Source organism: Solanum dulcamara, chromosome 12, assembly GCF_947179165.1.
Source record: "Solanum dulcamara chromosome 12, daSolDulc1.2, whole genome shotgun sequence".
NCBI lineage: Eukaryota > Viridiplantae > Streptophyta > Magnoliopsida > Solanales > Solanaceae > Solanum > Solanum dulcamara.
Genome location: NC_077248.1, coordinates 24,583,546 through 24,595,543, shown reverse-complemented (window position 1 = coordinate 24,595,543; position 11,998 = coordinate 24,583,546). Strand labels below are relative to the sequence as shown.

Here is an 11,998-nt window from a genome sequence, read left to right as displayed (position 1 = left end):
AATAATTGATTGATTCTATTACAAGTATCAAGTTGCAAGGTCATAATTTAGTGCGATTGATTTCAATAAAAGATGAAACTAAGGTACGTGTGTTCCCCACAAATCCTTAACAAAGTAGAACCTTATATTAGTAGTTCCTATCTAGTGTGTTTCATGTAAGATGGGTAAGTTAATTTCACCTAGGTCCTTTGTCTAAAAAATAAAGTATTATCACCACGCAATTTGTCATGTACAGGTGTATTATTTAATAACCCTTATAAGTGATCCCATTCTAGCTATCTCTTGGTCCGTTCAAACTATTAGCTGAGGGTTGATAGCCTTAAATCTCCGTTGTATAACCCATTTCCCCATCTGTTACCTTCTTAGTATGACAAGTAAATATAAGGTGAGTTCTAACATGTTCACTTTAAAAGGAATCAACACAAAGGGAAAAACAATACATGCATGCACACTATCCAAGAGTAGTATATTTTTAGGTCTATGTCGTGAATTCTTCATGGTTCCCACAACCCTAGTTGTGGAATTAACTGCTCATAATTGGGTGATCACAATTCATATTCATTTTTTCAAAATAAATCAATAACTTACAATAACTAGTACGAAAATTCAAATCCTTCGATTGAATTGGAAAGTAAACGTCGATAATAAAAATCCAAGAATTTAAGAATTAAAGATAAATAGATTATGCTAAATTCATAACTCCCAAAATGTTTGTTACATAATAAAAAAACCCCAAATTGTTCATAGACTACTAATCTTAAATAAAAAAATCTAGGAAAATAAAAAAAACTAGGTCTGTTTAGGTTCTACGACTCGTGCCTATGGATCGTACAACACTAGACGAGTCGTAGACCCAGTCGTGGGCACAACTTTAAGCTAGTTCTTCATCTCATTTTACAAGAAGCTTTCTACGACTCATAGCTGCCAACAGTAAGCCAAGTCTTATACTTCATTCACTGCTCATCTTCTACGGTTCGTTCTAGGGCTCATAGAAACTTCTACGGCTCATTGACACCTTTTGTAACTCCAAACTTGCCTTCAGATATAATATTGCTTCGAAGACTTCCACCTAAAACTTTTAGAACTTTCTACTGCTCGTAAAAGCCAAATTGCAACTGCAATTCACTATGTTTTCAGTCTTCGTGGTCACGACCTATTTTCCTATAAAACAAAGACAAGCACAATTAAATCTACTAACAAATATTTTTAAAAAATATAAATTCTTTGGTTTAAAATATCATAAGTACCATAAATTTATCTTAGAAATATCCAATACCCAAATCTTCAGCTGATGACAACAAGTCCTCAAATCAATCTTAGAGAATAAGGTCGCTCCCTAAAGCTGATCAAACAAATCATCAATATAGAGAAGATGATACTTCTTCTTGATAGTCACCTTGTTCAACTGCCTATAATCAATACATGTTCTCATGGAACCATCCATCGTTTTCACAAATAGGACCGGTGAGCCTCAATGTGACACATAGGGAAAATAAACCCCTTAATCAATAAGTCTTGCAACTGTTCCTTCAAGTCCTTTGACTCAGCTAGAGCTATGTGATATAGAGGAGTAGAAATGGGTTTAGTGCCCGATTCTAAGTGAATAGAAAAGTCAAATTTCCAATCGAAGGAACACCAGGAAGATAATTAGGAAATAGATCAACAAACTGCCTAGCCACAGGAATAAACTTCATAGGAGGTGACTCAACACTAGTATCCCTAATGAAGGCAAAATAAGACACACCCTCTATCAATCAACCTCTGAACATGGTTATAAGAGATGACCTTATTAATTTAAGAACCACTAGTACTCTTCCACTCAATCCTCGGAGCGCCCGGTATCGCTAAGGTAAAATTCTTAGCATAACCATCAAGAATCACAGGATAGTAAGAAAGCCAAACTATACCCAATATAACATCACGAAATAATCATGTCTACCCAAATGTCATACCCAGGAAAAGAAACACGACAAGATTGATACACTTGATCACCAGTAACGTCTCACCCATGGGTTTTGATACATGAAATAGCTCATGCATACGATCACATGTGAAATAAAATCCATATGCAAAATAGGCAGACATACTAGAGAATATAGACCTTGGATTAAATAACACAAACGTAGGTCGATGGAAAATCGCGACAATACCTATGATAATTGTGTTAGAAGACTTAGGCTTTGGTCTCCCAATAATACTCCATAAAATGAAAGGTCCAATGAAAGGAAATTTTTACAGAAATTGGACTGGCCAGGCCTACAATCTATTACTCATCTAGTTGTTACGGGTCATATATTCAACTCATGGAAGTAAAGTACAGGGTAGGAATTAGGCTAAGGCAAAATGAGAGTTTATGAGTGGTATGGCGACTAGTGAAAGAGTGTACGTCTTGTAGAAAGGAGTCATAGTGCAGGTCTGAAATGCTGCAACTATGCAACCCAGGACCTCTTCTACGACTTGACATGATGAGTCATATAGAGGACTATGACTCCTCAAAGTGAGTCATATGCAAACTCCAGAGACTTGTTTTTAGGGGTTTTGAGTACCTATAGGAAGAATGAAGTCTACAACTCGTAGATCTGAGAACGAGTTGTAGACACGACCTGTATAGGAAGTTCAAAGACTTGATATTTAGGCCTTTTGCAGGCCCTGCAAGACGAGTAGTTCCTACATCTCTTCACTACTTTTACAACTCATTACTTTTAAACTACAATTTTATAAGACCCTGGAAGTCGAAAAGTCGAAACCAAGTAGAAAATTCTCAACATGTTGAACTGACCCATCTGAACGAGTCACTTTATGGCTCGTAAAGTTAAGTCGTAGAGTGACCCCTCGAGAAAAATGAGATGTTACCCTCAAAAGAGGTTCTATGACTCAAGAGGATGAGTTGTCATTATGTTGATGGGTCATAGGAACCTCTGTAAGCTAAACCTCAGAGGCCTTGTTCAAGGATCCTTTAAGGCCAAGTCTATGGCTTGTTAGGATAAGTCGTAGAAGTTTTTATGGGTCATAACAATGACTTATGAAAAAACATCACAGACCCTCCAATTTCTAAGTTTTTGGGACTTGTGGGACGACCCCAAAGAACAACTCATTCCCATTATGATGGGTCGTAAACAAGAGTCATTCCAAAACTTTAAAAACTTGATTTTTGGTTCTTTTCTCAAACCTAAAGGACGATTCATTTACAAGACTCATCATCCCTTTGACGACCCATAGGAGTTGGTTCATAGGTTCAAAATCTGAGATTTAATGAAGGGTAATTATGTCTTTTCCAAAGTTTGGTTCAATGATCATATACACATTTATGGCCAAATTTAAAGTTTATAAATATTCAATTCTTCAAATTCCCTTCTTATTCAAATCATTGTCCCAAAAAAATGACTAAGGGAAGAACAAAGTCTCTAAAGGTTTCTCTCCAAATTGAAGCTAGGGCTTCCAGATTTATTCAAGGTTCTTCTTCAATTCTTAGTGAATTCAAGCAAGGTATGTGGGGATTGATTCGTGGGAAATTTTCACCTATGAAGTCATAAAGTTTCTCAAAGTTTTTATTTAATTTATAATTGATTATTAACCATAGTTTTGATGATTTAGATTAGGCTAATTTAATTCCATTTTTAGATTTTATCAATGATCATTATATGCATGTTCTTATAGGAATTTGATTATTTTAAATTGAGTTATAGATTCCTATGAATAAAGCTATTTTGAAGCTATGATTATGAGTTAAAGTAGAGTTTATGAGTTGATCATGAGTTCAATGATTTACAATAAAAGTTATTAATGATTTAAAGTTGAAATTATGATTTTAAAGTCGAAGTATGATGATGATCAAATTTAAGATCAAAGATGTTATTATAGCATGATAAATCCAATTCTCACACAAGTATGTTTCAAGATGGTGATAAGGACTGAAGTTATAGATTCCTATGAATCACTAAGTTAATATGAACTATTCCTAATATGTTTCAAAGATGGATTGATAGGAAATTACTATCTTTTCCTATTATGTTATGATCATATTTTTATGAGTTTCCATTGGGATATTGACTAAGCACCGAGAGGACTTCTAGGTGGGGTTCCATCTGGTAATGTATTTAGTTACCCAAGGGAATCCTAGTAGCAACCTAAGTCCCAAACTACATTGCCCACATAGGTTTCCTTCATGTCCTAGCTAGTGGATCTACATAGCCTAGTTGAATAGTTACTTTTGGAGTATAGGTGGCCTCCTCTATTTCGATGTAGGCCTCTCTCAATGCAGGAGTCATCAGATTCTATGTAATAGCTCGCATGATATTAGTTATGGCTTAATGGTCCTATCCCACACAAGTAATTGCTTTTAAGCTTTACTCATATTCATTATAAATAGGTCATGCATCTTATGGCATATTAATCCTTTACTTGCTCATGCATACCTTACATACTTAGTACATTCAAATGTACTAACATATATTTTGCCTACATTGTCTCATAATGTAGGGAAAACGATACTTGCGATTATCCTATTTGTGACTAGTGATTGCCCTAGATATTGCAAGAAGTTGGTGAGGCCTTATTCTATCAAGGATATGACTTTTATTCAAGGTACTATTCTTTTGAATTTTTCCTAATGTTAGGGTGAGATAGGAGCTTGTCCTAAGCCCTCGTCAAGGGTTAAACTAGAGGCATGTTTAGACGATAATGTGATTTAGTCCATGCAGACGTTGATTGGTTGATTTTATCCTTTTGTCCCATACCGTCTGAGATTATTACTTACGTTTACATTTATCATATTCTTTACCTTTTTATGAAATTTATGCTAAGATGGCTTATAATTGGGGTCCCTCATATCCCAATTGTCGTGTCGCAACTTGGCCCTAGTTCAGGTCGTGACAAACTTAGTATCAAAGAACAAGGTTTGGAAGATTCCTAGGGAGTATAACATGCTGTGTTAAGTAAAGTCTTATTCATTGGTGTGAAGTGCTTTATATCCATGAATAGTAGTGTCATGACCCAACATCGGGGGCCACGACTGGGGTCCGACCTGGATCCCCATGTACCTATCTGTCGACTATAGTCAAATTGGACTATGTATAATATGATACTACTCACAAAAACCTCAATGGGTTAAAACTTTTTCATGTTCACATAGCCTCCTAGATGTAGGAACCAAACACATGAACCCAGTGAGTGATAAGATATTCATACATGTGTAGCCTCTTTCATTTGCATCAGGTCATGAAAGAGAAAACCAGCCACAAGGCTGCCGCCCCATAATAGCTTTTACAACCTATCGCATAGGCATAACCGAAATAAACACCTAAATAACCTACACAGATATATCTACAGACCTCTAAGAATAGGAATGATAATATATGGCGGGATAGGGCCCCCATCGTACCCCTATATAAACAAATATATACATCGCAGGACCAGTACCTAAAAGCTAGGTTCCAAAACAATGGAGCACTTCCGACATAGCTGAGCGGAAATCCTAAGCTGGCGGATCTCCGAAATGAACATCTATACTTGTGGGCATGACACACAGCCCCCCCAAGGAAAAGGGGGTCAGTATGATACATGTACTAAGTATATAAGCATACATAACTGAGATAACAACTGAAATAGGGATGCAGGAAACCAAGTATAGCATTTAATAGGGTACTGTACCTGCATCTCATAAAATAAAGTCATGTATACCATTATCACTTACCGTATTCGGCCCGCTCGGGGAATCGATGTTACAAACACATTATCTATCATGATAGGCATATGCATATTATTAGCACTGTGGGACATACAACCCGATCCATGTATATAGCAAACACATGCCGAGGAATGATGGCCCGATCCATATGTCAGATGATAATGCTGAGGTACGACAGCCCGATCCATATATCATATATTAGTGTCGAGGAACAATGGCCCAATATGTATACATGCATATCATATAATAATGTCGAAGAATGACAGCCCGATCTACATATCACATAATAGTGCATATATATTCCTATAAGACTTGGTAACATGTCAAACATCCCTCAGGTATCACCATAAAATATTTTCCAAAGCCCCTAGGTATAAAAAATTACACATTCCATCACTATTCAGACTATAGACGGCTCAAGGGTTATAGATCAACTACTTTAAGACCCTTTTCATTAAAGAGTGAGTACAAGTCATGAGTCACATCCAAAGCCTATAAATTGAGCTATATCCAAATCCATGTCCTATAGAACCTTTAGTCTAGTCTTTCTAGAAGAAGGAGAAGACAAGCTTTACATGCACCACTTCCTATCACATGGAAGACTTGAAAAGTATAGACTCAACTTGTTACAGGAGTTCTAATCAGTAGGAAGTGAACAAACATCTTAACTCACCCTCAGAGTTTTAAGAGTTGAATAAATTCAAACTACATATGCACAATACTTACATCTAAGAAATGACAAAGGAGATGAAGAATAACTTTACATACACTACTTCTCTTTATATAGAAGACTTGAGGAATGGAAGCTTAACTACTTTAAGAGTCTTAACATTCAACAGTGAACACGAATTATGAATCATCAATCATGTTTAGAGCTCATGAATAGAGTTACCCGAAGCTTCATACATGTATCAATTGTCACTTAGATCTAAGACATGCCCAAAAGAAAGAACAGATAGACTTTACATACTTACACCAAAACATGCCAAAAGAAGGAATAGCTTTACATACCTTTTATGGATGAATATTTACCGCGTTCGCCTTGTCGTCCTCTGAACCTATTTAACATGAAAGCAATATGAATGTCAACAACCCTAGACTTTTCAGCATCTTAAGTTATACATGAGTATTCGTAGAACTCGTTTCCTCGCTCTCTTCCTTGACTAGTTCTTTAGTTAGCTAGAAAGTTAACGGAAATCGGGCAGCACCTCCCCTATAACATGCCCAATCCAAATTTCCAATTACATCCCTAAGTAATACAGCCAAACAAGAACAACAACCTGCAGCATATATACAAGAAATTCACTTCAACATTACATAATACAAACTCCAAGCGACTCGCTCAAAGCTACGATATCAAAATAGGGTTTTTAGTTTCTAGTTCATAAAACCTTTAACCGTACGACGTGGAGGGTCGTGTGGATTCAACCAGAAGCACCCCTACCCATTTTAGAACACATTTAGGCCCTGCAAAAACATGCCACACCCCTGCAGCAGCACTTCACACGAACAACACTATACTTCGACGACAATTCAACTATAACGACTCTAATTTAGTTTATTTCGAACGTCAAGCATATCTATGGAATTTACCTATTTACATCCACTTATACAACGTATAATACACTTCATAACCACACCATAAACTCCAAATTGGAAGGAAAACCCTTACCTTAACCTAAACTCGTCAAACTCGCCAAAATTATCAAAACGTGAATTTTGGACAGCCTACAGTGTTGTATTGTCGGTTAGTTTCGAAGGGGTAATTGAGGGAAACAGGATTTGTGTCCTAAATGAAAGTTATATACATGTGTCTTAGGGTCACATATAAGTTCGAATTAACCCTACAATAATTATTTACAAAACGATATGCCTAAAATACCAACAGCAGTCCTTGTAGAATTTCTAAAATGAAATCTGGCAGCAGCTCCCCCATGCTTCACCACCCTTTTTCAAGCCGAGAAAAGCAAAATTGGGTTTTAGAGTCTAAATGAAAGTTATATCCCTATGAAATAGATTTCCAAAACATTTTGAATTACTTGAAACAAAGCCTTACACAAGGAGTTACTCTCATTTTACTAACAACAATATCATTCAAAAATGAGTCTGTTAACAAGAACAAAAACCTCCTCTTTTCCCTGATGATAATTTTTATGTTGTTAAACACCGTTATATCACCGTAGGATATCTTAAATAATTAATTCACGAAAAGAAATTGGGGAACTTACCTCTTTTTTCCTCCTAAGCTGTCACCCTTTTCTCTCTTGGATTAGGGTTCTTATTTCATGTTGCTGCTGATTTTTTTTGGCTAAGGACTCAAGTTAATAGTCATCATAAGACATATATATGTACCTCTTTAGAAATTACACATGGCATCTCCTAGGAGTGACACATGGCAGCCTCCTAGGGTGACACCTCAACCCAAATGGCCAACCACATGCTGCCATGTGGCATTGGGGTCCACCCTAAGTTGTTGCATCACCTACTTAAGCCTAAGCAGGTGTATCACCTGCTTGTCCAAGTTTGTACATCACCTACTTTCTTTAAGTAGGCGCATCGTTTCCTTATTTCCCTTTCATAGGTCCGTAATCTCATCTTACTTTAAGAGACTATGCATTTCTTGCTACTTAAGTTCGATGCATAGTCAAGTAGCTTAGTTATGTAAGTCGTCCAATTCGGTAGCTTACGTAAGTAAGTCGAGTCCTACGACTTGTTATTTTGGCCTCCAGCTTATTTCAAATCCTTATAGACCTATTTCCAACCTTTACTCTTAAGAGGCGTCACGTCCTCCCTTCTTTAGAGTTAATTAATCATGTTATAGATAATATGGGTCACGGGACAACTTTCAAGAGGCTTAAGAAGATGTTCTGAATCATAAAAGTACAGGGTATAACATCCTTCCCCCCTTTAGAACATTCGTCCTCGAATGTTAACTTGCCTCATAAGGTCTTACGGTTGCCTCATAGGCATACGGAACAGGTGATATTTCTTTTTCATTTGTTTTTTCCAGTTCTCTTACCACACATCATATTGTACCCATTACATGAACATATGTAGGAGTTTAAAGTAGCTCAGAAGATGCCTTAGCATCGCCATACTAGTCTGCACGTAAACCTATATCATTTTTTACTTCCTTCATCTAATGTTAAGGCTCCACTATAGCTTTTGTCCTTAGTACTGATTGTAACTTAAAGGTTTTGCTTCAAACCATCTTATACCTTCCCTTAATGTATTTGAGTATGGTAGTTACATGGCTACTACCGACTTTTTTTATCAAGTAATCACCTGGTTTTACTCTTGGCATACCTCCATTCGTAGGTTGCATCAATTGTTTTGCAAAGCTATATCCCCTATCTCAAAAGGTCTTATCATCTTTCACGGTGGAATAACATATCCACAATACTTATTTAAACCATAATGCCATGCAAGGCCAATGTATACATACATTTATATCATCTCATGTCACAGCCGCATAAGGCTTCCTAGAAGGTTACCCATTCTAGTACTACTCTCGCCCAAGCATGCTTAACTTTAGAGTTCTGATGGGATCCGGTGCGTTAGTGCTGGTATGATTGCATCCTACCCTATGGGGTGCATAGCTACTAAAGAATATGATGACCCAACAGCTGATCCGGTAGGCTAAGATGCACCTCCCAAGTTACCCTTATATCCTTATTACACAGACCACATCCTATCTTCAGCCACTTTCTCACTAGGCTTTACTTATTTTCATAATGATACTCATTATATTCACATCACATCCTGTTCGTATTCTATCCCATAGTATAACACTTCTTAACCTTTTTCAGGATCCTTACTATGGGTTACTTACCCTTCTTAGTTAGTCTTATCCCTGTGTATCAATTCCGTCGGTGCCTCAATATATCGTTCTATCCAGAACTACCGGTCTTCTCTACATCATTTTCCTAGGGTCACAAGTCTTTTCCAACTTCGGTTTACCATATCAATATCGACCTCCTAGTTTTTATTGCCATCAATTCAGTAATTAACTTATTTCTCGAGGTCAGCCATACTCGTGGTGTATCCAAATTTCATCATTATTGTGGGCATGACCTTTGAAGACATACCATAACCTTGTATCTCATTCTCTTTTTATTTCTAGGAAAATTTAGGCAGAGTTTCCTTTGTATTTCTCCCTATCTCAACCCCTGCACGCAGGAAATGCCAACAGTGCCTTACAGGGCACACATGTATATATTAAGATCATATCATACCGCATCCACACAGGGCGCCTAATATCAATAGTATGAAAATGGACTTACCTCATATGCCCACTCGAACTGCACCTGTTAACTTTCCTGGCTACTTTTCCTTTCAAATTCAACTTTATATTCTAATTGTACCTCAATACCTTACCCGACATATATCTTTCGTGCCTTTGCTTACCTGCGTGCTTTGTAACTTCTAATATTGTCAGTCATCTCATTCTATCAATGTTGTCTTTTTGCTAAAATCACAAGTTCATATGAGGAATTTCATTCCCTATGACTCGGCTCTATCGCACAATTGTAGATATGAAAGAAAGGTAACATCCTAAATGTCCTGTAGCCTCTTGTCTATAGATGTGGTGCACAACACACCGATAAACAAGACTCTACTAGACACGGACGGTAGACACTCTAAGGACGAACTACTCTGATACCACTTTTATCACGACCAAGCTCAAGGGCCGCGACTGGGGTCCGACTTGGACCCCCGTGTACCTATCTGTCGACTATAGTCAAATTAGACTATGTATAATGTGATACTACTCACAAAAACCTCAATGGGTTAAAACTTTTTCATGTTCACATAGCCTCCTGGATATAGGAACCAAACACATGAGCCTAGTGGGTGATAAGATATTCATACATGTGTAGCCTCTTTCATTTGCATCAGGTCATGAAAGGGAAAGCCAGCCGACAAGGCTACCACCCCATAATAGCTTTTACAACCTATCGCATAGGCATAACCAAAATAAACTCCTAAATAACTCACACACATATGTCTACAGACCTCTAAGAATAGGAACGACAATATATAGTAAGATAGGGCCCCCGCCGTACCCCTACATAAACAAATATATACATCGCAGGACTAGTACCCAAAAGCTAGGCTCCGAAATAGTGGAGCACTTCCAACATAGCTGAGCAGAAATCCTAAGCTGGCGGATCTCTGAAATGAACATCTATACCTGCGTGCTTGAAACGCAGCCCCCCGAGGAAAGAGGGGTTAGTATGATACATGTACTGAGTATATAAGCATACATAACTGAGATAACAATTGAAACAGGGATGCAGGAAACCAAGTATAGCATTTAATAGGGTACTGTACCTGCATCTCCTAAAATAAAGTCATGTATACCATTATCACGTACCGTATCCGGCCTGCTTGGGGACTCGGTGTTATAAACACATCATCTATCATGATAGGCATATGCATATTATTAGCATTGTGGGACGTACAACCCAATCCATGTATATAGCAAACATATATCGAGGAACGACTGCCCGATCCATATGTCACATGATAATGCCAAGATATGACGGCCCAATCTGTATCTCATATATTAGTGCCGAGGAATGACGGCCCAATCCGTATACATGCATATCATATAATAATGTCGAGGAATGATGGCCCGATCCATATATCACATAACAGTGCATATAGATGCCTATAAGACTTGGTAACATGTCAAACATCCCTCAGGTATCACCATAAAACATGTTCCAAAGCCCCTAGGTATAGGAGTTTACACATTCTATCACTATTCAGCCTATAGACGGCTCGAGGGTCATAGTTCAACTACTTTAAGACCCTTATCATTAAAGAGTGAGTACAAGTCATGAGTCACATCAAGAGCCCATAAATGGAGCTATATCCAAATCCATGTCCTATAGAACCTTTAGTCTAGTCTTTATAGAAGTAGAAGAAGACAAGCTTTACATGCACCACTTCCTATCACATGGAAGGCTTGAAAAGTACTGACTCAACTTGTTACAGGAGTTCTAATCAGTAGGAAGTGAACAAATGTCTTAACTCACCCTCAGAGTTTTAAGAGTGGAATAAATTCAAACTGCATATACACAATACTTACATCTAAGTCATACCAAAGGAGAGGAAGAATAACTTTACATACACTACTTCTCAGTATATAGAATACTGGAGGAATGGAAGCTTAACTACTTTAAGAGTCTTAACATTCAACAGTGAACATGAATCATAAATCATGAATCATGTTCAGAGCTCATGAATAGAGTTACCCCAAGCTTCATACATGTATCACTTTTCACTTAGATCTAAGACATGCCC

The 11,998-nt window shown here is 37.4% G+C and overlaps 1 pseudogene; it reads right to left on the bottom strand.

The window, feature by feature from the left end:
• Positions 1 to 9,145: 9,145 nt before the first annotated feature.
• Positions 9,146 to 9,266, bottom strand: LOC129877923 (5S ribosomal RNA; annotated as a pseudogene).
• Between the last annotated feature and the right edge of the window lie 2,732 nt (positions 9,267 to 11,998).